Source organism: Podarcis gaigeae (genome assembly GCF_964106915.1).
Source record: "Podarcis gaigeae genome assembly, chromosome: 8".
Lineage (NCBI taxonomy): Eukaryota > Metazoa > Chordata > Lepidosauria > Squamata > Lacertidae > Podarcis > Podarcis gaigeae.
In genome coordinates, this window is record NC_139684.1 from 6,522,627 (window position 1) to 6,545,228 (window position 22,602).

The window sequence follows — 22,602 nt, forward strand, 5'->3', positions numbered from 1 at the left end:
CTGATCAGCAAGCCCTAGGCTCTATGGTTTAACCCACAGCGCCACCTGCATCCCTCACTTCCAGCCATACCTGGAGACATTACTGGATGCTGAACTACCATGATGGTTATGCTCTGCCTTCACAGCTGGAAGCAGCAATGCTTCTGGATTCCAGTTGCTGGAAACCCCAGGAGACGAGAGGTCACTTTTTGGGGGGGTACAGCTTTCTGGTTTCCCTCTGGGACAACTGGTTGGCTGCTGTGAGACCAGAATGCTGTACTAGATGGTCCACTGGCCTGATCCAGCAGCCTCCTTTCATGTTTTTGTGGCTGCAGGGCTCAAATGTGGCCAAGGGGAAGAGATGGTGGGTCTGAATGGCCTCATTTGCTAAGAGGCAAACGGCCCCTTGTTCAGGTGACTGATCGGAAACCAGCTCGGTGGAAGAACCAGAGCTCTTCTCAGAAATACCCAGGCCCATTATATATGCTCTCAACAGCCGCCTCTCCAAATGGGGAAGAAAATAGATACAATCTCCGGAGGGCAATGAAATTGAAAGATTCTGATGTGCCTCGCAAGCAAACAGAACTCCACGAAATTGCCTATTGCCGCTGCCTTTATGATAATTGCCTTCCACCTGTTCTACCTGCAGGTGGAGATTGGGGAAAAGGGGTGGGGAGCAGGAGGGAACACATCTTTGCAAGGTATTCCAAGGCAAAAGGAAATCGCTTCTGGGCTGAAGGGAGCCAGGCCAGAAGCCACAGTGATGGCCGTGGCTTGAAATTGCCCGTCAGCTGCAAGACTGCCTTCGGTGGAGGGAAGTCATTTGCTAGGGTTCTGCGCCTCCCCCCCCCCCAGCTGTTTTTGTTGTGGTTGTTTTTGTCCTTGGGGAATTGCTGGTGAGCAAATTACAGTGGTACCCCGGGTTAAGCACTTAATTCGTTCCGGAGGTCCGTACTTAACCTGAAACTGTTCTTAACCTGAAGCACCACTTTAGCCAATGAGGCCTCCTACTGCTGCTGCGCCGCTGGAGCACGATTTCTGTTCTCATCCTGAAGCAAAGTTCTTAACCTGAAGCACTATTTCTGGGTTAGCAGAGTCTGTAACCTGAAGCGTGTGTAACCTGAAGCATATGTAACCCGAGGTACCACTGTACAGTGGTGACAAAATGAGAAGGGTGCACCTATCCAGAGACTGCACAATTGCCTTTAAATACGAGCCATAGCTCATTAGTGACACAAGGAGCTTGACAAGCTCAGTTGGTTAGAGCATGATACTGGTGACATCAAGGTTGCAGGTTCGATCCCCGTGTGGGACAGCTGCATATTCCTGCATTGCAAAGGGTTGGACTAGATGGTCCTCAGGGTCCCTCCCAACTCTTCAATTCTGTGATTCTGGCTCATACCATTGGTTCATCTATTGCATGGGTAGGCAAACTGAAGCCCAGGGTTTGGATCCGGCCCAATCACCTTCTAAATCCATCCCGCGGACAGTCCGGGAATCAGCGTGTTTTTACATGAGTAGAATGTGTCCTTTTATTTAAAATGCATCTCTGGGTTAATTGTGGGGCCTGAGATGCATTTTAAATAAAAGGACACATTCTACTCATGTAAAAACATGCTGATTCCCGGACCATTTGCGGGCCAGATTGAGAAGGCGATTGGGCCGCATCTGGCCCCCGGGCCTTAGGTTGCCTACCCCTGGTCTACACTGACCAGCAGCAGCAACCTGGGGTTTCAGGCAGGAGTCCCTTCCAGCCCTGGAGGTGTCACTGGGGAGTGAACCTGGCCCAATCTGATTTCAAGGCAGATGCTCTAACCACTGAGCCACAGTTCTGTACCATGCCAGTTGGTTACTGAAGTGGACATGGAAGCCATGCAGAAGGGCAAGGCTGCCCATGGGCCACGTGACTGGCCAGACAAAGCAGCTTTTCTCTTTGTCTCTGGCGTGAGACACGTGGACTTGCCCACCAAGTGTAAAATGTGCCACTTCCTTCCTTATTTTTTATTTTTTTAAAAAAAATTTTATTTGTTTGTTTGTGGGAAATGCATGCTGCTGTGTTATAAAAAATACTGAAGTGCTTTACAGCCATAACAACTATTTTAAAAGTTTAAAACAGACCTCCATTAACCATTATGGAAGAATGCATTCTTCATTGACTGCAGGCATTTAAAAATTGGCAGAGAAAGTGACTGCTAAATCTCCAGATTCAGGTTGGTCTGAAGCAGTCGAAATATCTGATGCAGTCCCGTAGCACCTTTGAGACCAACTAAGTATCTGAAGAATTGGGCATGCACACGAAAGCTTACACCAAGAACAAACTTAGTTGGTTTCTAAGGTGCTACTGGGACGCGGGTGGCGCTGTGGGTAAAAGCCTCAGCGCCTAGGGCTTGCTGATCGAAAGGTCGGCGGTTCGAATCCCCGCGGCGGGCTGCGCTCCCGCTGCTTGGTCCCAGCGCCTGCCAACCTAGCAGTTCGAAAGCACCCCTGGGTGCAAGTAGATAAATAGGGACCGCTTACTGGTGGGAAGGTAAACGGCGTTTCCATGTGCTGCGCTGGCTCGCCAGATGCAGCTTTGTCACGCTCGCCACATGACCCGGAAGTGTCTCCGGACAGCGCTGGCCCCCGGCCTCTTGAGTGAGATGGGCGCACCAACCCCAGAGTCTGTCAAGACTGGCCCGTACGGGCAGAGGTACCTTTACCTACACCTTTAAGGTGCTACTGGACAATTTTTTTATTTGCTAAATCTCCAGTAGCAGAGAGTTCCACAGGACTGGGCCAATGGCAGTAAACGGCACTGTTTCTCGATGCTGTCAGATGAACGTCAGAACTTGGGGAATGAGCAACGATGCTCTTGCAGTTGATCTCAGTGACCAAGCTGGGATGGAAGGATCTAAGTTGTTCAGAACTTTGTAAATTAATGCAAAGATCTTGAACCTGGCTCAGGAGTACAGTGGTACCTCTGGTTACAGAGGCTTCAGGTTACAGACTCCGCTAACCCAGAAATAGTACCTCGGGTTAAGAACTTTGCTTCAGAATGAGAACAGAAATTATGCAGCAGCGGTGCAGCGGCAGCAGGAGGCCCCATTAGCTAAAGTGGTACCTCAGGTTAAGAACAGTTTCGGGTTAAGAACAGACCTCCAGAACAAATTAAGTACTTAACCCGAGGTACCACTGTAAGTGGATAGTCGGTTTGGGCTGTCACCTGAAATCTAAACTGATCCACCAACAAGAACAATAATCAGTGAAGAATTTTCAAAGAGAATAGTTCATTTATTTCTTTTCAGATGCCACCTGCCTGTGCCTGTCTGATGCTAGAGAGAGAGGGAGCCATGTTGCAGTGCTTAGTGTGTAAATAAAGTAGATTAGCCAAAATGCTGAGTTGCTGAGGTCTGTCACGCATGATACGCAAACTCTGCGGATCCCTAAGTGTGCCAGTGTCGGTTGGCATCGGTTGCTGTGATGTTCGAGCAGAAGAAAGCTTATGAAGCTCCCGAACGATCAACCAGGAGGGAGGGAACATGCCGGTCGGGCATGTGTCTCTGCCAGGGTCCTACTCGAGTGTAGGCTGAACTCCCGACAGCGATATCAGGGGGTGCTTCTTGAGATGGTGCCTCTTCTATCTACGATGGTGCCAATCTTCTTATAAAACAGGACTTCTTATAAACAGCAATGCAAAAGTATTTTGAATGCTGCTGCTTGATTTAGCAGGGGAGCTTTTTTTAAGGGAGAAATGCGACCGATCAATTGACTAAATGGTGCGGCCGCACATTTCCCAAGCTCTGCAGTGCTCCTGCGGGAGAATGCTGGCAAAGTGTGGGCTCTGCTTTCTCTCCCCCCCCCAACCCCCGCATTCTGAATTCAGGAAGTCTATAGGCTAATAAAGCATGATGGTGGAGGGGGGGGGGATTGCTGACCAGGGTTCGACAAGATGACCCCTAAGACCCTTTCTGCAACAATGATTCCTGAAGCTGCTGGAAGCTCCTCAATGAGCAGGCCTTTGTTAAGAGGCGTGGTATAAACACTCCAAATACAGACTTACATCTAGATGCAGTCTGTGATCATTTTGCATTGGCAGCCATGGGGAATTGGGAGTTGCCGGCTCTGAAAAAGAAAAATTAAAATCTAAAAGATGTGCTTAAAGGTAAAGGGACCCCTGACCGTTAGGTCCAGTCGTGGATGACTCTGGGGTTGCAGCGCTCATCTCACTTTACTGGCCAAGGGAGCCGGCGTACAGCTTCCAGGTCATGTGGCCAACATGACTAAGCCGCTTCTGGGGAACCAGAGCAGCGTATGGAAATGCCGTTTACCTTCCCGCTGGAGTGGTACCTATTTATCTACTTGCACTGGTGTGCTTTCGAACTGCTAGGTTGGCAGGAGCTGGGACCAAGCAACGGGAGCTCACCCCGTTGTGAGGATTCAAACCACCTACGTTCTGATTGGCAAGTCCTAGGCTCTGTGGTTTAACCCACAGCGCCATCCGTGTGCTTAACCTCCAAGAATTAGAACATAAAGAAAGCCTGCTGGATCAGGCCAATGGCCTATCTAGTCCAGTATCCTGTTCTCTTAGTGGCTAATGTGATGTCCTAATGGGAAGCCTGCAAGCAGGATCCAAGCACAATAGGAACATTCTTCTGTACTTTCCAGCAACTGGTATTCAGAAGCATTGGTGCCTCCAACTGTTGAGGCAGAGCATAGCTGTTGTGGCTAATAATAATAATAATAATAATAATGATAATAATAATAATAATAATTTATTTATACCCTGCCCTTCCTGGTTCAAAAACTGGGCTCAGGGTGGCTAACAACAAATTTAAAGCACTTAATTGATGCAACAAAAAACAGCATAAAAGATAGTATAAAACATGAATAACGATAATTTCAGAATTCAAAAATCAATTTAGTGTGTGTGGGGGGGGGGGAACCATCCAATAAACATTAGAAGATCACCAGGGCTAGCTGGCTAAATTAGTCCTATTTGGGCCAGCATGGAGACCAGGGGAGAATTCTTATGTCTCCTGTCCCGTCACAGATAAGGAAGGCACACATATGACAGTTAACTCTTTCTTCGCAAGAAAAACACACACGTAAACATGCTTCTAGCCTCTTAGCAGCTGTCCACTGGTCTGGGCCCCATGAGGCAGTTATGGCACACACACACACACACACACACACACACACACACACACACACACGCATGCACACACACACACCAGTGTTCTGGTTTATATGCCCTCTCCTGGTGGGTTGCACATACAGAACCTGAGATTTCTCTTGCACAGCAGTCACCGCCTCGTGGCCCTCCAGAATCTAGGAGACAGCAGGGCAGGAGAAGGTGCGGAGACTGCAGACCCATCTGTTGGCTGAACAGCCTCGCATTCTGGTGCCACATCTGGCATGCCTTTCTCCACGCAGACTGCCCCGACTCTCCCACTTCCCCTGGCTCCTTACAGGCAGCACCAAGCCCCATCAATCTCTTGTCCCCTCTCCTGGGTCACTCTCCTGGTCCCCTGCCTCCATCCCACACTCTTTGGAGTCCTGCCTGCCCTTGACATCATGTTTCTGCTCCCCCCCCTAGACTTAACCATGTCTCCTCTATGAATTTGTCCAATCCCCTTTTAAAGCCATCCAGGTTTGTGGCCATCACTGCCTCCTGTGGGTGGGAGTTCCATAGTTTAACGATGTGCTGCAGGAAGAAGGACTTCCTTTTGTTGTTGCTGTTTAGTCGTTTAGCTGTGTCCGACTCTTCGTGACCCCATGGACCAGAGCATGCCAGGCACTCCTGTCTTTCACTGCCTCCCAACTTTGGTCAAACTCATGTTGGCAGCTTCAAGAACACTGTCCAACCATCTCGTCCTCCGTCGTCCCCTTCTCCTTGTGCCCTCCATCTTTCCCAACATCAGGGTCTTCTCCAGGGAGTCTTCTCTTCTGATGAGGTGGCCAAAGTCTTGGAGCCTCGGCTTCAGGATCTGTCCTTCCAGTGAGCACTCAGGGCTGATTTCCTTCAGAATGGAGAGGTTTGATCTTCTTGCAGTCCATGGGCCTCTCAAGAGTCTCCTCCAGCACCAGAATTCAAAAGCACCAATTCTTCGGCGATCAGCCTTCTTTATGGTCCAGCTCTCATTTCCATACATCACTACTGGGAAAACCATAGCTTTAACTATACAGGACTTCCTTTTATCTATCTTAAATCTTTCAACATCCAGTTTCAATGGATGTCCACAAGTTCTAATATTAGGAGGGGTGGGGGGCAAAATTTCTCCATCCACTCTCTGCATGCCAGGCATAATTTTATAAACTTCTATCATAGCATAATGTTATAAACTTCTACTTGCCTTTTCACTAAACTGAAAAGTCCCAAATGCAGTATCCTTCCCTAATAAGGGAGTAAGTCTATCCCAATGTCCAGGTCTTGGGCCAGATATAACCTTTCTCCTTTATTTCTCCTTGCATTGCATTGAGCTAAGAACGTTGTGGCCGTCAGGTCTTGTTCCAGCTGAGCACCGTGTGTTGACACGGTTTGTTCCCTGCCTTCTCCCCACTCAGCGATGTATATGGTGAGGCACACGAGAGGGTGAACTTAGAAGGAGCAGTGCATTCGCCTCCCTATTACTGAAATAAATCAAATTTCCTTCAGCTTCGCAAGGATGGCAAGCAGGCAAAATAAAAGCTGCACTAATTGTCTGGCTGGCATTCCGCTCACATGTTTGTGCAAAGGGAATTACTCGCCTGCTGGAGTGTCGGGGAGAAAAACCTCCTCAGCCGGCACTCAAATATGTTAGAGACTCATAAACAAAGCTGGTTGCTCAAAATGAAAAGGGTGGTGGTGGTTTGCAAAGGACTTGACGTGGGTCATGTTTCATGGACGTGGCTCCACAATCCTCTGAGTGAGGGCAGGCAGCCCTGCGGCTATTGTCAACCAGTTTTGTTGTTGTTTAATCGTTTAGTTGTGTCCGACTCTTTGTGACCCCATGGACCAGAGCACGCAAGGCACTCCTGTCTTCCACTGCCTCCCGCAGTTTGGTCAAACTCATGCTGGTAGCTTTGAGAACACTGTCCAACCATCTCGTCCTCTGTCGTCCCCTTCTCCTTGTGCCCTCCATCTTTCCCAACATCAGGTTCTTTTCCAGGGAGTCTTCTCTTCTCATGAGGTGGCCAAAGTATTGGAGCCTCAACTTCAGGATCCGTCCTTCCAGTGAGCACTCAGGGCTGATTTCCTTCAGAATGGAGAGGTTTGTTCTTCTTGCAGTCCATGGGACTCTCAAGAGTCTCCTCCAGCACCATAATTAAAAAGCATCAATTCTTCAGTGATCAACCAGTTAGCTGAACACAAAGGGGCAGGACCGGACATGGATGACCCAGGCATCCTCTTGCAAAGGTCAGCCTTGCCAGCCTCCTTTGTGTAGGGCACAGAGTTGCTACAGAGATGGAGGGAAATGGGACTGCACCTATGGATTCACTTGAAAAGAAGGGAGAACCCAACCCAACCAAACCAAGTTCTTAGGAATAACTTTCTGGTGGGGAGAGCTGTTCAACAGTAGAACGGACTCCCTCAGGTTTTCAAACTAGGTTGTGTGGGAGGTTAGCATCCCAACCTAACAAATGGATATTCTTGCTGGTTGCATACCTTCCAAGTGTCCCGATTTTCCAGGGACAGTCCTGGAATTATAGTCACCATCCCAGTTTCTGGTTTGTTCCTGGAATGTCCCAGTTTTCCTCTCCTCCACGTTTCAGAGGACAATTAAAAGTGCTGTGTGTGGGCGTAGGTGTAAAAACGGAGTCCTGTTTATATGGAAAATAAAATGCCTGAACCAAATGAAAGAAATAGGGAAGCTGGCATACGAAGCCCTTCCTATAATTTTGAAGGAAAATGTCACCAATCCACTTTAAATTCTTTAACTGAAATGCTTCACCAGCCAGCCATTTTTTAAGGAAACGCAGGGAGTGTTGATTCCTTTACTGGAAATGGAACTGCAAGCCTTTATGTGTCTTCTCAGAAGTAAGTCCCACTGTATTCAAGAGAGCTTTCCCTCAGGTTACTAGGAAGAGACCATGTAGCTTTACATTGCAATCTGCATTTTTCCTCAGAACGAATGAGAGCTGGACCATAAAGAAGGCTGATCGCCGAAGAATTGATGCTTTTGAATTCTGGTGCTGGAGGAGACTCTTGAGAGTCTCATGGACTGCAAGAAGATCAAACCTCTCCATTCTGAAGGAAATCAGCCCTGAGTGCTCACTGGAAGGACAGATCCTGAAGCCGAGGCTCCAAGACTTTGGCCACCTCATCAGAAGAGAAGACTCCCTAGAGAAGACCCTGATGTTGGGAAAGATGGAGGGCACAAGGAGAAGGGGACGACAGAGGACGAGATGGTGGGACAGGGTTCTCGAAGGGACCAGCATGAGTTTGAGCAAACTGGGGGAGGCAGTGGAAGACAGGAGTGCCTGGCATGCTCTGGTCCATGGGGTCACGAAGAGTCGGACACAGCTAAACAACTAAACAGCAACAACAAAAGGAAGTCCTTCTTCCTGCAGCACATCGTTAAACTATGGAACTCCCACCCACAGGAAGCAGTGATGGCCACAAACCTGGATGGCTTTAAAAGGGGATTGGACAAATTCATAGAGGAGACATGGTTAAGTCTAGGGGGGGGGGGCAGAAACATGATGTCAAGGGCAGGCAGGACTCCGTCACGAAGAGTCGGATATGACTAAACGACTAAACAACAACAAGTCCCACTGAGTGATTCCTGCACTGCAGCAGGCTGGACTAGATGACCACTGGGGTCCCTTACAACTCTACCATTTGATAAGCCATGCAAAGAGATTCTGACTAAACCTTAGGAATAACTTCCTGACGGTGAGAGCTATTCAGCAGTGGAACAGTTCTGTGATTCTGTGACACTGGCTCGCTCCTGCTGAGTGTTCCTTGTGAAAATGGATGCTGCACAAGAGCTGGCCCGCCTTACCCATAGAGGCTAGTGTCGCGGGGCGCCAGGGTGCCAGGTTCTGGAGGCGAGAGTCTGTGGAACACCGAATGAGCGCACTGAATGAGCGAGGGTGCATGCGCCGCTGCCACCGATCGTCGGCTCAGTTTTTTCCCCTTTAGCCTGCAGGTGCTGAATTCTGGGGGGCGCCAGAAGGCTAAAAGGGAAAAAACTGAACCGATGCTCAGTGGGAGCAACGCATGCACCCTCGCTTGCTTGGCGCAGGCCTGCTCGCTCGCTCAGTGTGTTGCCTGCCATGCCACTGTTGCACAAAGCGGCCAGCTGAACCGGGAGGCACCGCGTCCAGCCTCTGCGCCTCTTCCCCGCCAGAGGATCCGCCCTCCAGCCGCTGTGTGCCTCCTCCAGCCCTAAAAAAAAGGTCAACAACTCTTGGAAAGGGATCTTTGCACCACTGCGCCAGATATGCTTACAACGGCCCTGCACAAGAGCATGGAAAGAGTGCAGTCCTTTTGTACCAAGTTCCACTGCCTTGTTTTTGTTTTGTTTTGTCACCCTTAGCAGCGCACAATATTGCAGCTGAGATGTACAGTGAAATGTATGCTTTGTGGTAAAACTCCGAAAGCAACCCCTGTAGAAGCGTTCATCTCAATAATTTCAATATGCTATTTGGTGGGTTCTCTCCCTCCCCGCCCCTTCTTTCCTCTGTATTGTTTTCGTGCTTGGGAGCAAGAATACCTCGTTAATTTATCACAGATCCATGCATTCTATCAAAAGAGAAAGGCAGTGGTGGTTTCCCTAACTTATTTCCAGTAAATTAATTATAGGGATGAAAAATTTTATCATTGAATGCAGAATTACTTTAAGCTGCACATGGTTGGTACAAAAGAGAAGTCCAGGGATGTAAGGGATACTGTCTGCTAAATAATTCAAACTCCATAGATGCTTATGTTTCATTTTAACTCTGCAATTGTTCTGCTATACTGGGGAACAAAGAGGGTTTTGCTGTTGCCTAATAGCTGTACTTGCAAAATGATTGATGATGTGCAGTGAATATTTACTTTTATTTGCTTTAGTAGGAAAAAAACAAACCCCGGAAAGATTTGCTTATTCAATGTTTTGATTCTAATCTCCTCCCAATCTTACTTGGAAGTACCAGCTGTGAATGCCTGTTTTCACACCACCCCAATCACCAAGCAGTGAGAGGCATCAGAGGTTCCAGCTACTTCCTCGGGTTTTAGTTTCCTAGGAATAAAACTCAGCAGAGACTATGGCGTCATTAGGATAGATGGTTTATTTATACATGGATGCAACCTAAACATAAGATGGAGGGGCCCATGGCATTAACATCCAAACAGATCCTACTTCTCCATTGGTGGCAAATTTGATCCAGCACAGAGCAGGTAGGTCTGTGTGTCTCCATCTTCCAGCCTGCGTTCAGCTCAGCTCTCACACACTACCTTGGCTATTGTTCTTCATTCTAGCAGCTAGGTGAGGCCCACCTGGCTGGAATTCTTGGAACTTTGCTCATTCTTTTGGGATGCTGATGAGAGCACTTAAGTGGCCAGCTAACATCATTATTTTAAAAGAGGGGTCTAAGACAGCGGTAGGCAACCTAAGGCCCAGGGGCTGGATCCGGCCCAATCGCCTTCTCAATCTGGCCCGCGGACGGTCCGGGAATCAGCGTGTTTTTACATGAGTAGAATGTGTGCTTTTATTTAAAATGCATCTCTGGGTTATTTGTGGGGCATAGGAATTTGTGCATATATTTTTTTCAAAATATAGCCCGGCCCACCACATGGTCTGAGGGACAGTGGACCGGCCCATGGCTGAAAATAGTTGCTGGCCCCTGGTCTAAGAACACATAATTAAACAGTTGTTCAGTAAGTGCTTAGAAAAGGATGCTGTGATTACCAAGACCCAGCAAGGGTTTCCCCCAAAACAAGTCATGGCAGGCAAAACTCATTGCTTTTTCATTTTTTTGATGGAGTTACAAGCTTGGCGGACCAGGGGATGTAGTGTATCTTGATTTCAGTAAGGGTTTTGACAAAGCCCTGCATGATATTCTTGCAAAGAAGCTGTTAAAATGTGGGCTGGATAAGGTAACTGTCAGGTGGATTTGTAGCTGGTTGACTGTCTGAACCCCAAAAGCACTCATTAATGGTTCCTTGTCGTCCTGGAAAAAAGTGACAAGTAGAATGTTACAGTATCATGTCCTGGCCACCCGCTCTGGTTCACCAGAAGCAGCATAGTCATGCTGGCCACATGACCCAGAAGCTGTACGCCGGCTCCCTCGGCCTATAGAGTGAGATGAGCGCCGCAACCCCAGAGTCGGCCACGACTGGACCTAACAGTGAGGGGTCCCTTTACCTTTATCTTCAAATCAACTTCAAAGGGGCCTGGCATTAAAGCCCCTGGACCTATCTATCTGCACGTTGACAGGTTTTTTTATAAATATATAGCAGGCCATCTGTTTCATGCCTGCTATTTCCTTTTTATTTTTTAATTTTTTATTAAAGTTTCAACAAATTTTATAATAACACAAAAAACAAAGCAACAGAACAACAAACAATAAACAATAAAAAACAGAAATTACACAAAATTAAAAGATTCAATTCTTAGTTTCATACAGCTTTCTTTCTGGACTTCCTCGCATCTCCCTTTTCTGTTTTCAAATTTCCAATTTAGTTTCAGCAGATTTTCCCTCTATTTTAACCAATTTAGTGTATCTTAATTTCTTTTAAGTTAACCATTCCTGCAGCTATCCGTTCATCTTTTAATCTCCCCTCCTTAGGTTAACTAAGCTATAGTTCTTTAACTTGTTACTAATAAAACATCTTTGCACGTTCCTTTCAGCTATGTCACTAATGCCACATTGTCTCAATATCCTGCATCACTTTAACATTCATATAGTTTACAATGTTTTTGCAGGTAATCTTTAAATTTCTTCCAATCTTCTTCTATTTGTTCTTCTCCCGTGTCTCGAATTCTGCCAGTCATTTCTGCTAAATCCATATAGTCCATCAATTGTATCTGCCATTCTTCCAGGGTGGGCAAATCTTGTGTCTTCCAGTACTTTGCGATGAGTATTCTTGCTGCTGTTGTTGCATACATAAAAAAGGTTCTATCCTTCTTTAACACCTTCTGATCGGCAATGCCCAGAAGGAAGGCCTCTGGTTTCTTCAAGAAGGTATACCTAAATACCTTTTTCAACTCTTTATAGATCATTTCCCAGAATGCCTTGGACCTAACATGAGGGGTCCCTTTACCTTTATCTTCAAATCAACTTCAAAGGGGCCTGGCATTAAAGCCCCTGGACCTATCTATCTGCACGTTGACAGGTTTTTTTTATAAATATATAGCAGGCCACCTGTTTCATGCCTGCTATTTCCAAACCAACTGACCATAAAACACTATGGGAGATTAAGCGAATCCTTTTTATTAGACCTGCCCTAAAACTATAACGGTTGCCCTTGCAGGAAAGTTCTCCTTCTGAAAAATGTGGAGTTGGTGGTAGGGATTGTTCTCCAGTGTGGTGTAGTGGTTAGAGAGGTGGACTCGTAATCTGGTGAACCGGGTTCGATTCCCCGCTCCTTCACATGCAGCTGCTGGGTGACTTGGGCTAGTCACACTTCTCTGAAGTCCCTCAGCCCCACTCACCTCACAGAGTGTTTGTTGTGGGGGAGGAAGGGAAAGGAGATTGTTAGCTGCTTTGAGACTCCTTAGGGTAGTGATAAAGCACGATATGAAATCCAAACTCTTCTTCTTCTTCTGCCTGGCCATGCAGTGAGTGTCTAGGAAACAGAGAAGGGTGCTGCTGGATTTCTCAAGAGATCAAAGGATATTTTCCCCGCATGGGGTGGGAGTGTAGGAAGGCAGCAAAGCAGAGGAGTGATTAGGAGTGAGATATTTCAGATAAATTTGACACTGAATCCATTCAAGTTTCAATTGAGTTATAGGTGGCATATGGTTCCTGGTCTTCTGAAGAACACAAACCCTCCAGGTGGGCAGGGGATGGAGGTCTCAAACACCACGCACCACTGACCTACATTTATGATGCTCAAGTCCTCAAACATTAACCTTCTGGCAAGAAATGCTCAATATAATAAAGGACGTCATGCAGGTGACATGCCATTCTCATGATGCCGAACAGAACCCTCCCGGCTTACCTGGAAGGAACTTTTAACAAAGAAGGCTGCAAGCTTACAAAAACCCTGCTAACAGATGTTAGGCAGGTGATTGCCACTAAGTGTAAATCTGGTAAATCGTTTGACAGACCACAAAGATATGACAGCACCTGGGAGAGAGCCTGTCCAACAAAGCTTGCTAACTATCAAAAGCACTGACAGATGGGCATCTAACAAATTAATAGTGAGGCTGGGGCCTTGATCACACCTGGGAGCTGGTTCTCATTTGGAATCCACATTGTCTCCCTTCCCGTTTGACCTTATTAGTTCACACACGCACAGATGCAATTACAGTTGAAGCTGAAGGTCAAGCCTGCTTTTTCCAACCCATAACAGGAAGTGTTCCCTTTTTTATCTCTGCCTTCCATCTTTTTTAATTCAAGTGTATTAATTGTGCAGAAACTGGGCATGTACACAGGAATCAGCTCAGCACTGCATGCAAACTCTGCCCCTGGAATTTCAGAATAGTACACACACATGCAAGGGAAACGGGTGGCGCTGTGGGTTAAACCACAGAGCCTAGGGCTTGCCGATCAGAAGGTCGGCGGTTCGAATCCCTGAGATGGGGTGAGCTCCCGTTGCTCGGTCCCTGCTCCTGCCAGCCTAGCAGTTCGAAAGCACGTCAAGTGCAAGTAGATAAATAGGTACCGCTCTGGCGGGAAGGTAAACTGCATTTCCGTGCACTGCTCTGGTTCGCCAGAAGCGGCTTAGTCATGCTGGCCACATGACCCGGAAGCTGTACGCCGGCTCCACTGGCCAATAAAGCGAGATGAGCACCACAACCTCAGAGTCGGCCACGACTGGACCTAATGATCAGGGGTCCCTTTACCTTTACCTTACACACACATACATTCCCCCCCCCCCATGCAATGCAAACTTACCTGCACAGACTTTGTTTTATGCACAATCAAAAAAATGGGATTTCCCATTCCAAGAGAGGAAAATGGCTGTTTGATACCATTATATTGCACCCTAATCTCTGAGAAATGAGAGACTCCAGGGGTTCCAAGCATTTGTCTAGGGTTTGGTTTCCTTGGAATGAAGGTCAGTGGAGACTGTGGTGTCTTTAGGATATATGATTTTATTTACATATCTATATATGCTGAGCATAGGAGGGAGGGGCTCACGGCATTGGCACCCCAACAGAGATCGCTCCTCCCTTCGTCACAAGTATGGATCCAGCACAGAGCAAGCAGGTCTCTGTGTATCCAGCTACCAGCCTGCTTATGGATGCTCGATACAGTGGTACCTTCAGGTTACAGACTCCACTAACCCAGAAATAGTACCTTGGGTTAAGAACTTTGCTTCAGGATGAGAACAGAAATCGCGCAGTGGCAGCGGCAGTGGGAGGCCCCATTAGCTAAAGTGGTACCTCGGGTTCAGAACAATTTCAGGTTAAGAACGGACCTCCTGAACGAATTAAGTTCTTAACCCGAGGTACCACTTTATATACATACACAAACACAAGGGGAAATGCCACTGCTGTATCAAAAGCAGCAGTTTGGAGTTGCATTTTTCAAAACGTACTGGATGATCCCTGGATCAGGGAAACCCAAATTTACAGGGGAAAACCAACTGGGTAGGAGCAGTTTGAGGGAGATGTCATGTGGAAGAGTTTCAAATACACATTCAACAGCATTTGACAGTCAGTCTGGTGTTGTGGCTAGAGGGTCATACAAGGGCCTGGGAGAGACCAGGGTTGAAATCTTCACTTGGCCAGGAAGTGAGGGATTGCATGAGCTCCATGGAGAAAAAGTTGGAATACAAAGGCAATCAATCAATCAATCAATCAATCAATCAAATAAAAACTTCAACTCAAGTTGTGAACAGTCCTGGAGCCACTTGCTATACAAACCCCCAGGATAATGCTCAGCTTTGTGTGTTACTGCGTGATTGTGTCTATTAATAATTGTTTTGTGATTATCAGATGTGAACGGGATCTGGGAGCCTTAGGAAAACAAGAGCTGAGCATGAGTCAACAGTGTGATGCAGCAGCAAAAACAAGCTAATGCAATTCTAGGCTACACCAACAAAAGTCTAGTGTTCAGTAATAGTAGCCCTCTGTTCTGTCTTGGGGAGTCCAGCGGGCCAGACAGAGCCTTGGACAGCCATATTTGGCTCCTGGGTGTCCCAGTCTAGAAGACAGGAAAGGGGATTCTAACCTCAGAGGAAAATGTAAAATGCAATATTCAGAATTAAATACACATTTTTTAAAAACGTTGCAACTGTTTTCAAAATTCTTCCACCATAACCCCCACCCCTCAAAACATTTTGCTTTCATCAGCACTGCCCATACTTTTTTTCTGACTGATTTGGGGTGGGGGTGGGGCGAAATTCAACCAGCCCTTAAAAACATTTCACATCCCATCAGAAGCCCAAATGTCAGGGAATTTCACAGAACGTTAAAAGCCAACAAGGCTTTGTGCATTTCCGCTGGCTTTTCAATTGAATCACAATGATTTAATCTGGTGAAACACACCCTTTGCAGCTTCATTTTCCTCTGCACTCTAAACTGAAACATTTCATCCTAATTGACATTTTCCAGGGGAATCTCGCAGAGGGATCATATCATCTGGCAGGGAAATTGGCGGTGCGAAAATTCCCACCCATTCTTGACAAAGCTTTTAAAACCCAAAGGAATTGCAGCTCGTGGAAGACCAGGGGGAGGGGAGCTGGAGATTGATTGCCCACACATGCGCCCAGTAAGGGGCGGGCAGTGGAGGGGAAAGGAAGTCAAGATGATGATGCACTGGGAGCTGTTGTGAGCAAGACCATTTATCACGGTCCGGTTCACGGGCGATCAAAGTCCCGGCTGGGGACGTCAGGACCGGGGGCAAGATGGCGGGGTGGGAGCAGGAATGGGAGTCCAGAAGCCAGGAAGCCCAGAGTCCGAGGGTCAGAGAGCCGGGAGTCAAGAAGCCAAGTGGCCCGAGGGGCAGGAAACGAGTCACGAAGTGAGGGGTCTGAGGATCAAGAAGCAAGGAGTCACGAAGTGAGGGGTCCGAGGATCAAGAAGGAGTCACAAAGTCAGGGGTCTGAGGATCAAGAAGCAAGGAGTCATGAAGTCAGGGGTCCGAGGATCAAGAAGCAAGGAGTCACGAAGTCAGGGGTCCGAGGATCAAGAAGCAAAGAGTCAAGGGTCTGAAGATCAAGAAGCAAGGCAGGGAACGTGTTGCTGTGGCAAAGAGCCGAAGGGAAATGCTGACCTTATATCCCTTCCCAGCTCTTGCCACCAGGTGCAGTGAGTTACCAATTGGCCTCACCTATGGGGCCATGCATTGCCTCTTCAGAACAACCTTAGGAAGGCCCCCGTCCTGCAAAGTCCTATTGGTCGCAGGGCCTGGCTCCTGCATGCACACCTGACACCATTCCCTTGGCCGGCCCTCATGGTTGGGCTTTGTGGGGAAACAATTCAGAATGGGATATGGCACAGGACAAGGGGAAGCTGGCAAATGGCCTGTGGCCTGAAAACAGGGTTATCCTTTTCTGATCTGGATCAGGCCAATGGTCCATCTAGTCCAGCCTCCTATTCTCAGTGGCCAATCAGATGTCCCCATGGGAAATCTGCAAACACGACCTGAGTGCTTCCCTGTGGATTCTAGCAAGTGGTGTTCAGAGGCATTCCTGCCTGTGGCCACATACACCTAGGGATGCCCCGGAAGCTTGCCAGAGAGATCAGCCAGTGAACATTGCTGTGTACATAGGTACGCTGGAGACGAGATCTGAATGTGTCGGACTGAATAGCTGCAGCAAGGAGGGCTATCCCTACCTTCCTCCTTTCCTTCCTCAAATAGATGGCCTTTGGGGGAGTCAGAGTGGAGAATCATGGTCTTCCTTTTGTCATTTACATAATGGCAAAGCGTCCCCACTTTGCAATTACTGGCCTTGATGCACCTTGATTTAAAAATAGACACAATGCAGCTTGCAGACAGATTGAAGAGAAAGGCAGAAACACAGGAGAGCAGTTTATTTGTTGCACAATTGACAGCAGCCCCCAAATCTCCCAGTTGGGGCATGTATGTGTGTGTGTGCGCACGCATGATTTCGTTGAATTATAGACCTGTAAAGTTGGAAGGAACCCCAAGGCGCACAGCTCCAACAGGCTGATCATGTTGTTGTTGTTTAGTCGTTTAGTCGTGTCCGCCTGTTCGTGACCCAATGGACCAGAGCACGCCAGGCACTCCTGTCTTCCACTGCCTCCTGCAGTTTGGTCAAACTCATGCTGGTAGCTTCGAGAACACTGTCCAACCATCTCGTCCTCTGTCGTCCCCTTCTCCTTGTGTCCTCCATCTTTCCCAACATCAGGGTCTTTTCCAGGGAGTCTTCTCTTCTCATGAGGTGGCCAAAGTATTGGAGCCTCAGCTTCAGGATCTGTCCTTCCAGTGAGCACTCAGGGCTGATTTCCTTCAGAATGGATAGGTTTGATCTTCTTGCAGTCCGTGGGACTCTCAAGAGTCTCCTCCAGCACCAGAATTCAAAAGCATCCATTCTTCGGCAATCAGCCTTCTTTATGGTCCAGCTCTCACTTCCATACATCACTACTGGGAAAACCATAGCTTTAAGTATACGGACCTTTGTTGGCAAGGTGATGTCTCTGCTTTTTAAGATGCTGTCTATGTTTGTCATCGCTTTTTTCCCAAGAAGCAGACGTCTTTTAATTTCGTGACTGCTGTCACCATCTGCAGTGATCATGGAGCCCAAGAAAGTAAAACTCTCACTGTCTCCATTTCTTCCCCTTCTATTTGTCAGGAGGTGATGGGACCAGTGGCCATGATCTTTGTTTTTTTGATGTTGAGCTTCAGACCATATTTTGCGCTCTCGTCTTTCACCCTCATTAAGAGGGTATTTAATTCCTCCTCACTTTCTGCCATCAAAGTTGTGTCATCTGCATATCTGAGGTTGTTGATATTTCTTCTGGCAATCTTAATTCTGGTTTGGGATTCATCCAGTCCAGCCTTTCGCATGATGAATTCTGCATATAAAGTTAAATAAGCAGGGAGACAATATACAGCCTTGTCGTACACCTTTTGAACCAATCGGTTGTTCCATATCCAGTTCTACCTGTAGCTTCTAGGCTGATCATAGAATCCTAGAATCCTAGAGCTGGAAGGAACCAAAGGATCATTTCGTCCAGCCCCCCCCTTCCACAATGCAAGAATCTCAGCTAAAGCATTCATGACAGATGACCATCCAACCTCCGCTTGAAAATCTCTTCTCAACAGCTCTTGATGTCAGAAAGCTTTTTTTGAATTCCCCTCCCTCCCAAATGGAGAGCAACAAAGCAGAGCAGGGCATCAGCTAAGACAATTGCAACACCCACACTCACCTTTGTACATAGGAAATACAGAAGCATGATGGGAGGAGTAGAAAAACATGCTAATGCTCATATACAACAACTGCATCCCACCTTTTCGTCATGCTGATGTAAACACTCTGCCTGTTCCAGCAAGATCGGATTTACAATTCACTCCCTGGGCTGGGATATGGAAGGGATCGTTTAATTAGCAGCAAGAGGCAGCCTGTGTGTTAATTTGGGCCGCACGAGTTGCTGCCCTCACATTCCAGTTGCTATAACAACTTTAATTTGTTTTGAAGTCTTTGCTGATGGCTTATGGGTGGGGGCAGCTGTTTGTTTATATCCTTCTCCTGCAGCACATTCCCTGCTATTCTGCACAGCTAGCCTATCAAGATTCTGCAACCTGGACAGACTTTGCTAACTGGGGGTAAATGGGCCTAGTTCCTGATGTTTTCTGCAGTCAGAGCTTGTTGTTTACTCATTTAGTCGGGTCCGACTCTTTGTGACCCCCTGGACCAGAGCACGCCAGGCACGCCTGTCTTTCACTGCCTCCCACAGCTTGGTCAAACTCATGTTGGTAGCTTCAAGAACACTGCCAATCATCTCATCCTCTGTTGTCCCCTTCTCCTTGTGCCCTCCATCTTTCCCAACATCAGGGTCTTTTCCAGGGAGTCTTCTCTTCTCATGAGGTGGCCAAAGTACTGGAGCCTCAGCTTCAGGATCTGTCCTTACAGTGAGCACTCAGGGCTGATTTCCTTCAGAATGGATTGGTTTGATCTTCTTGCAGTCCATGGGACTCTCCAGAGTCTCCTCCAGCACCATAATTCAAAAGCAGCAGTCAGAGCTACTTGGCATCATTCTGGTTTTGGAAGCCGGGAGGGAGGGCAGAAAACTCTCAATACAACCCAGGTATTTAAGAAAGCCCAACAGAGACTCCGTCTCCTCAGAGTATTGTGAAAGAACGGTGTCAATCAACATTTGATGATCTCCTTTTACCGGTCTACAATAGAAAGTGTCCTTTCACACTGCATCACGGTGTGGTACGCTAGTTTGACATCAACTGATAGGAAGTGGCTACAGAGGATGGTGAATACAGCACAAGATATTATGGGCTGTCCCGTGAATCCACTGGATGACATCGCGGAAGAACGTTGACTCAGGAGAGTGAGGAAAATTCTCAGGAATGATTCACACCCTGGCCGGCACTTTCTTCCCCTCAGGCAGAAGATATAGAAGCATGATTAGTCGCACCAACAGGGTAAAGAACAGCTTCTATCCGTGGGCCGTTAGGCTGCTGAATGAAAAGATAACAACAGGGCAACTGACTTTCGGGTTTCGTGGTTGTGTGTCAGTAAACGAGGGGAATTAAGACTAAGAGAGCTGAGTGGGGGGTGCTCATGTAATCTCACTGTATACAAGTTGTACAAAGGACAACAAAGTATTTCAAAAATAAATAAATAAATAAATAAGTCCCTTCCAATACTGAGAGGTTGGTTTAGCCCTTTTCTGGAAATTTCTCTCCCACCTTAAGTAAAATCCTACCCATTTTTAAGCAATAAGCTACCCAAGAAAAGGAATACTATCCGAGAAGCACCAGCTCTGTTTCTTTTGCACACCTGTGGAGCCATGGTGCATGCAGACAGGTGTGCCTGCACAGACAGATAGAGGTGGAATCTACACACTTTTTTTTTTTTAAAAAAAACCCACTGTGAAATTTAAAAAAGTTTTTAAAAATACTTCGAATTTTGCATAGCTCACTCTCGCCACCTAGTGTCACATTTGTATATTGCACTTTGCAACCCATTTAAAACGTTTTAGTTGCAGCTGTATAGCTGAGTCCTAGACAGCCCACCCTACGATGTCATGCCTGTCAATGGTTTGAAATGTGATTCATGAAGTAGGACCACGAATATTCAGCTTCAAATCCGGTCACAAAGCTCACTAGATGATCTAAGGTTAGGGGTTGGGTGGTGGTAACAGCCTTACCCAGCGCACTGAAAGGACAAATAAAAATTAACAAACCATGATACAGATTATAATACTGCAAATAATAATAATAATAGAAAAACAATAAAGCTCTCTGAAGTTCTCATTGAAAAAAAATCACTTGCTAAATATCATCCATGGGGCCAAATTATAGAGAGAGAATCTGGAGGCATCCTCAGAGAATTTGGACCTCACTCTTGGGCCAGGAAGGACTTACAGGGTGGCTTAAATACAAGCCATTCAAGCAAGGCAGTCCCTCCTTGGAGGGCTTAGAATCTAAAAGGCACAACAAACAAAGGGACGGGGGGGGGGGGAGGAGGGGTAAAACACACTCAGGCGCCAGTTATTGAAGTTAGAAAGTTGTTATTCTAATGACCAGCTGGGAACGATTCGGGAGCAGGAGATGGAACTCTGCTTCTAATCCAATCCGTTCAATAAAATCCCTTTTGGATTAACATGTTGTGTTAGGCACTTTCCATGTTCATTCAAACTCCCAGATGCCAGGAAACGAGGCCACTTCTAGGGGGCTATAGGGGTACAATTGTACCAGGCCCCATGCCAACAGGGCCCGCCCCCCTCTTTCTCTTTGCTTTAGTACTTTCCTCCTGTCCACATTATAGTGGTACCTCAGGTTACAAACGCTTCAGGTTACAGACTCCACTAACCCAGAAATAGTGCTTCAGGTTAAGAACTTTGCTTCAGGATGAGAACAGAAATCGTGCTCCAGCGGTGCAACGGCAGCAGGAGGCCCCATTAGCTAAAGTGGTGCTTCAGGTTAAGAACAGTTTCAGGTTAAGTACAGACCTCCGGAACGAATTAAGAACTTAACCTGAGGTACCACTGTATTCCATTCACCCCCCCCCCCAAGTGTGCTGCCTTTCAGAATAAAATACAACTGGTTGGTTTTGGTATGCTTTATTCAGAAGTAAAAGGTAAAGGGACCCCTGACCATTAGGTCCAGTTGTGGCCGACTCTGGGGTTGCGGTGCTCATCTCGCTTTATTGGCTGAGGGAGCCAGCGTACAGCTTCCGGGTCATGTCTAAGCCACTTCTGGTGAACCAGAGCAGCGCACAGAAACACCATTTACCTTCCCGCCAGAGCGGTACCTAACTATCTACTTGCACTTGACGTGCTTTCGAACTGCTAGGTGGGCAGGAGCTGGGACCGAGCAACAGGAGCTCACCCCACCACAGGGATTTGAACTGCCGACCTTCTGATTGGCAAGTCCTAGGCTCTGTGGTTTAACTCACAGCACCACCCGCGTCCCGTTTCAGAAGTACCTGTCTTGAAATAAATGAGGTTTACTCCCTAATGAGAAAATATGGTGATATTGCAGTCACCACCCTCTGGTTTCCCATGCCCCACCCCAGAACATGACTGGCCTGCTGCCATCATAAATGGGCTGCCATTTATCAATATACAGTAACCATCAAACAAACCTAGAAACTACAGAATGATCATAAAACAATTAAAAGCCTCACAGCTGCAGCAAATTAAATTTCCTGTCGACTTTACTTTTAACGCTATACAGTGGTACCTTGGGTTACATACACTACAGGTTACAGACTCGGCTAACCCAGGAATAGTACCTTGGGTTAAGAACTTTGCTTCAGGATGAGAACAGAAATCGTGAAGCGGCAGCGGGAGGCTCCATTAGCTAAAGTGGTGCTTCTGGTTAAGAACAGTTTCAGGTTAAGAACAGACCTCCAGAACGAATTAAGTTCTTAACCCGAGGTACCACTGTATTATATCTATCTATCTACTGTATCTATCTACCATCTATCTATCTATCTATCTATCTATCTATCTATCTATCTATCTACCTACCGTATCTCTATCTATCTGTCTATCTATCTATCTATCTATCTATCTATCTATATCTATCTATCTATCTATCTATCTATCTCTAGGTTGGAGATATACATATACATATACACATATACATATACATATACATACACACATATACATATACATATACATATACACATATACATATACATATACACATATACATACACATACACATATACATATACACATACACATATACATATACATACACATATACATATACATACACATATACATATACATATACACATACACATATACATATACACATATACATATACACATATACATATACACATATACATACACATATACATATACATATACACATACACATATACATACACATATACATATACAC